Consider the following 6397-nt stretch of genomic DNA (forward strand, 5'->3'; position numbering starts at 1 on the left):
AAGGGACCAGCCTGCTTTCTGGTAACAGGACCAGGATTCCCTGTTACACAGCTTCACCAGCCTGTTAATGGTTTTTTTGTTATTTGCCTTTGAATTTCCTTCAGTTTGTCAAAATGTTTCTGCTATCTTCTCTTTGAAATGCAATTTACATTTTGAACCGCTTGAGTGACAACTTACACTCACAGTAATTGCTTGTATGTTTCTAAGACCTTTACATAAACTAAAAGGAGTGTTAACTTTTTAGGACTTTGTTTTGCCAAAAAGGAGACATGTTGTTAGATTAAATTAATAATAAGATAAAATGTGATTTGAAACAGCTTTTCCGAACATAATAATATTGTCACAGATTTCTAGAATAAGTGCTAAACAACCAGAAACAAGATACTTCTCAATTGAAATTAGTATTCAGGGTCATTATATTAAGAGTTACAAATCAGAATGTGAATGGACACTCAGAAGCCATGAAAACAACCTGTGATACTAGGACCAAATGCACTAAATTCTAAGAGTGAGTCTAGACTTAACCAAAGTGCCCCAGGGGAAAACCAAGGGCAATGGTCATAAACTCCTAGAAGGTTTCAGACTGGATATAAGGAAAAACTTCTTCACCATTCATGTGACCAGACTCTGGAATAGACTCCCAGTGGGGGTGGTGCAGGCACCAACCCTGGACATCTTCAAAAGGAGACTGGATACATACCTTGCCAGACTTATTTGACCCCAGCAGTCTTTCCTGCCCAGAGTAGGGGGGCTGGAACCAATGATTTCACCAAGTCCCTTCGAGTCCTAACCTTCTGTGAATCTGTGAATATTAAAGCATTTGAAACGGTAAAGTGAATTTGTGAACATTTACTATTAACCTAAGAAAATCATCTTATAAAAATAAATTCAAGGACATTACTCATAGCCTTAAGAGAAACTTTCAATACAATACCTCTCAACAACGTGATTACAGATGCCTTTAAAATTCCAGGGGTAGGCAAACCTATTACAAATTTTCTACCCATTTCCCTTGTTCTTCCCTCTTAGGGAGTTCAGTCTCCATTGTTATTTGGCTTTTTAACTTTTTGGATTTAAATTCTTTGGGGTAGGGAGCATTTCTCACTGGGAGTGTCTACATGTACTGATTTAAGGTGCATCAGCCATTTTTAAAGCACATTAAGGGTATGGGTCTACACATGCATACCTTTAATATTCCTTAAAAATGGTGACTTTAGGCTACTTGTGCCTAAGTTTGATACCTGCAAAAGCAGGTATCAAATTTAGGTGCAAATAGCTAAAGTGCCTTAACACAGGTGTAGATGCGCTAAGGTACATTAATGCTGTGTATGTTGACTGACTTGGGACTAACTTTGGTGTCAGTTCACACATTGTGTTAATGCATCTTAGTGTGTGCACATGTAGACACATGCCTATATCACCTTAATGCGCATTAGGCAAATGTGCATTATGTTTAGACATGCATAAAAGCACATGTAAAAGAAATATGTATTTTAACTGTGCCTTCCAAGCAGGGGCTCTGATCTTGATAGGAGCTACTAAGCATTAATGTAATATAAATTATGTGAGTTTTTTTCTTGTTATATGTACACACACATGCAGAGCATTAACAATTTGTCATTACCAATCTGGGCAGGATTTGAAGAAATAATTCAGGAATTATAGGGTCTTCATGGCTAATTCTCTAAGACATACACTCTCTGAAGTGGTCAATCGTTATGATACAGCAAAACAAAAAATGGATATTGTCTTGCATGTCAAGCAGCTTTAAAGATCTAGACTGACCAAAGCTGAACTAAACCAAGCACTTTTATTAGGAGAAAACTAAACCAAATAGTATAATAGTATAATAGTTTATACATTATGTTCTACAAACACCCTGGACTATCCAGTTCAACTTTGTGAATTCAGTGGAGTCTTTTTTTTTTTTTTATTCCAAGAGCCAAAGCAAGTTTTTAAGCATGTGAGAGTCTCTTAAACACATTTCTGACCAAAGACTTTCATTTGCCTTAAATCGACATCAATAAAAGCCATATACATCTGTGATAGAGCAAGAATGTATAGGGAACTTCAATTTGCATGTTTTCATTTAACAGATATCAGTATACTGCAACTATAAATGTCATTTTGATAGGAGGCAGAGATGCACCTTATAGACTAATGGAAACAGATATGAAGGAAAATGTGCTGATTGCAGACAAGCTCTATATACCAGCACAATTGAAAAAATGACTGTTGTGAACCTTCATTGTCCATATGTAAGCACACTACAAAAGAGCAGGCCTGAAGCAAGTAATGCTGCCCAGCACTCAGGAAATGGAATGTTCTTAAAAATTCTTACCCAATATTGAAAAAATCATTAAGCACATGCCTATTTAAAAATGCTTATTACTACACCTAAAACAATGAGTGAAACATATGGGAAAGAGTAGTCAATGTTCTGATTTAGATATCTAAATAATTCATTCAGTCAATTCTCATAGTTTTTTTGACAATAAAGAAGCATATATTTTTGACAGTAAAGCAGCATAAAATGAACAGCTTTGATGCAGAAACTGAAATACTAACAGGTCTGAATAGCTTTGTGTATCTGAAATTCCACAGGAAAATGGAACACAAAATCTTTTATTATGATCTGTATTACAGTATTATGGTCTATATGTAATCATGGTTGTCACATATATGACTAGATTTGTCCTAGTCCATAAACCTTTGCTGGATCATATTCAAAGTCAGCAAATGAAAGAATGTAGTCAAGTTTTTTTATCTGAAACTCCTATCTCCCCTGTCCGTATTGAATCATGGCTTTTGCTACAGAAGAAATTGTTTCAAGATAGAAATAAATTATCTTGCAAAGGTTTCTTTCTTTTCCGTTTTCCTTCCCTGTGTTAACAATTTGGGGACTGTAATCATTATAAATTGGAGCCAGAAATAACATTACAGATTCATTGTACTATGCGTACTTTGACCAGAGAGTACTTATTTAGGGCTTGTCTATATTATCTATTTGTCATTACCATAGTGATGCTGGCAAGACTTTGGCAGAAGAGCCCCACAGTGGAGGCAAAATGCATGGTAGCAGAAGGTTATTTTTTTCTGGAAACACAAGTATACTATGTCCCCTAATGCTGATAGCTTTGCCAGCACTAGCCCAACAGACACTAAGGCATTAGAAGAAACAAGTGTAGAGAATGGGGATCCAGAAGCAAGTGAACTTTTAAATGTGAGTATCAGACATGCTGATGCTTGTTTCCTTAAAGTACAACTTAATGTTTACATAAGAGGCCAAAAAATCAGCTAAAGAAAGGTGATTTTCTAAATGTGTGGGGATACATTAGGAAGATCACTAAAATCAGGAAGCTGCTTATAGCAAATCTGCACAAAAAATATTTTTTATTGGTATACAGGAAGAATAACTCATGTTAGTCCTCTGAAATTTTTTCCACCAGACCCACTGGATTGTCATGACTGAGTTCAAATTTCCAGTTTCCCATAAGCAGATACTAAACTTAATGTAACTACGGTGTATTAATGTACATGTAGATGTGCCTACTGACTTCTAACCAGATGCATGTACTACAAATCTTTGGATGTTAATGGAACCAAGTCATATAATGTATGTCTGCTGAACCACTGTAATGTAAGGGAAATAACCTAGTTTCTGAAAGTCGAGCTGGTTATGTTTGCAGGGATCCAGATCACTTCAAAACAAGTGAGCCCACCTGGCATGGAAATTATCAAGATGATTCTGAAATCTGATACTACAATTCTGAGGTTAATCATCAAAATAAAAGCACTTACTAGGGACAGAAAAATGGACATTTCTAAGGTACAAGAACTAAAGTGTTTTAAACCTTTCATAGCCAGCATCTCTTCTTGTACCCATTATATATCTTCCCCATGGATAGACAGAATTAAGAAATCTGCTTGATTAATTCCTTCCTTAACCACTAGACTATTGGTATTGTCATCATTGAGTTTGAGCTGCATGGATTTTTTTCCAAGCAGTGGTTCCTATACTGTTGTATGCAGACTGATGATGATAGGTGCCTCAAAATAGTAAAACTTGGCATTTTTGGATATGAACTTGATGCAGGGTAAGATTGTCACTAACATTTGGGGAGGCTGTTGCTCATTAGTCATTGATGTTCAAAAGGGAGTAGAACAAACATGTGCTTATGTGCTTTTGAGAATCCTTTTCCTGCTACGCTTATCAGTTTGAGATCTGGAAGTATATATTTTGGAAGTTAGTTAACTGGCTGGTCACAAACAGACTTTTGGCTGTATATGAGCAGAGCAGTATGGGGAAGAGGAGATGAAGAGCAAAAACAATTACTGTAATTCCTTCCCAGTCTCGAAGAGGACAAAACACTATTGTATTCAAGATGGTTCAAAATACTTTTGAAAGCAGGTCCTTTAGTTGCCAAAGGATTCTTACAGTCATACACAGGTTTCCTGAACATAATGCCCATGTCATCAAGAGCAAAGTATTCACAAGTATAACAAGTGGGCTGTCTTGGGGTCAGTCTGAATGTTGGCCTGCCCACCTGTCTAGGGCAATCCATCCACCTGCCTCTCCTGCCATGCTTTTGATGTAACTTAGGTAGTTCCTAGGCAGGAGGCTGCCTGTTTAATTGCCCTGATGCCAAGGGTGAATACACAGTTCCAAACTTCCCCTTATACTGTGTCCCATGCCTAGCAGATGGCAGCCAACTCCACTAGTACTCCCCTGGCCCCTTAGCTGGGCCATACTCAGCCTCAGCTTGGCCCTCAACTTGAGCCCAACTTGGCCCCCAAACTTGGCCTCAGGCATTCTCAGACCTGCCTTGCCTTCATGCCCCCCTCACTGGGGCTTCTTCCATGCCCCCACACTGAGGCCTCAATACCCTGCCCTTCACTGGGCTGCTGGTCCTAATGCCATTTGGGCCTCAGGCCTCACCAGTGGCATACCAGCAGCGAGGAGTGCTCACGGCCCCTGGGAGCTGGCCTGGGGGGCTGTGCCGGCCAGAGAGGCCAGGGCACCTCCCATATTTTGTGAGTGGCCCACCTGGTGGGTTGTGGGCTTCTTTTGTTGTTCCGGATAGAAATTTCAGCTGCCACTCCTCCCCTTGCAACCAGTGTGCTGCGCTTCTAATTCTCCTGTGGAAGTGCTGGGGGGTGGGAGGCGGGGCCCTGCACAGGCTGATTTGCCTTAGGATCCACACCCTGCATGGATCATCCTGGAGGGGGTGCGCAAATGCAGGCATTGGTCCCCAGGCGCTGGAAACCCACAGGATGCCACTGGGCCTGACTCAGTGGGCCTGGGCCCTGCCTCAGGCTCCATTCTAATGGCCTTGACTCCACCTCAGGCCCCACTTAGTGGGGCTTGGCCCTGTGCTTTTCTGTCAGGGTGTGCCTTTCCCCCCCCAAAGGGTCACCCGCAAGGCAGTGGGGGCTGAGGTCCATCCTCACCTTTCACTGGGGAGACATAGGTGTGGCATTTCCTGAGGACTGCCCTGCCCCAAGCAGCCCCACCACACCATTCTTCCCAGCAGGGTGTAGTTTTAGGTCACGCCCCAGGACCAGGAACCTCTCTCTCTCTATAGTTCCTACCCTGATCCCACAAGCTGTTCTGGGAGCAGCAGATCTCTGGCTGGGTGATGTTGTTCCTTTGGCTCCCTGCAGCAACTGCCAGCTCTGATCGCAAGGGCCTAGCCTTATACCCAGGTTCCCCAGCCTCTCCACCAATCGGGTGGCCTCCTTCCTAACATGTGACCTGCTGATTGGGTTTGCTCCCACCTGCTGGCTGCTTGCTGCCTGCTCAGACCCCTTGAAGTGGCAGGTGCAACCTGTGCTCTGCCATGATTAGACAATATCAAGTCTATAGCCTAAAAACATTTTGGAAACTCTATTGTACTAACTTAGACTGTTAGATTATCAGATGTTGGAAAAACTGAGGACTTGGTTTCCATGAAAACTTTGTTAATGATAAGAAAGAGGAAAAAAGAAGCTGAATGTTCAAAGTTTTTAGGCCTTCTGAAACATTTAAAAAAAAATCTTACTATAATTAATCAAAAAGGTTAGAGTATGTTTCCAAGTTAGTTTGTTTAGAAGTCTCCCTTCTTATACATTAGATTTACTGAAATCTTCTGGTTTAGATTTTAGAACAGATGATGAAGACTTTGCTGGCATTAGCAACAGTCAAGATTCTTGGATTTAACTGCAATTTGATTTTATAATCTTCTACATGTCATGTGTTCTGTTACCATGCATACGCATAATCTAGGGTGAAGTTTAAACAGGCAAAAGTATACCTAGAGACAAATATGAAATCTATAAAAGAACACTGACACCTGACCTTGCAAATGTTTAGTCACTCAACTAAAAAATCTTGGCCTGAATCAGACTTAAAAACAAC

Source organism: Gavialis gangeticus, unplaced genomic scaffold, assembly GCF_001723915.1.
Source record: "Gavialis gangeticus isolate Ggan-Ray unplaced genomic scaffold, GavGan_comp1, whole genome shotgun sequence".
Taxonomy (NCBI): domain Eukaryota; kingdom Metazoa; phylum Chordata; order Crocodylia; family Gavialidae; genus Gavialis; species Gavialis gangeticus.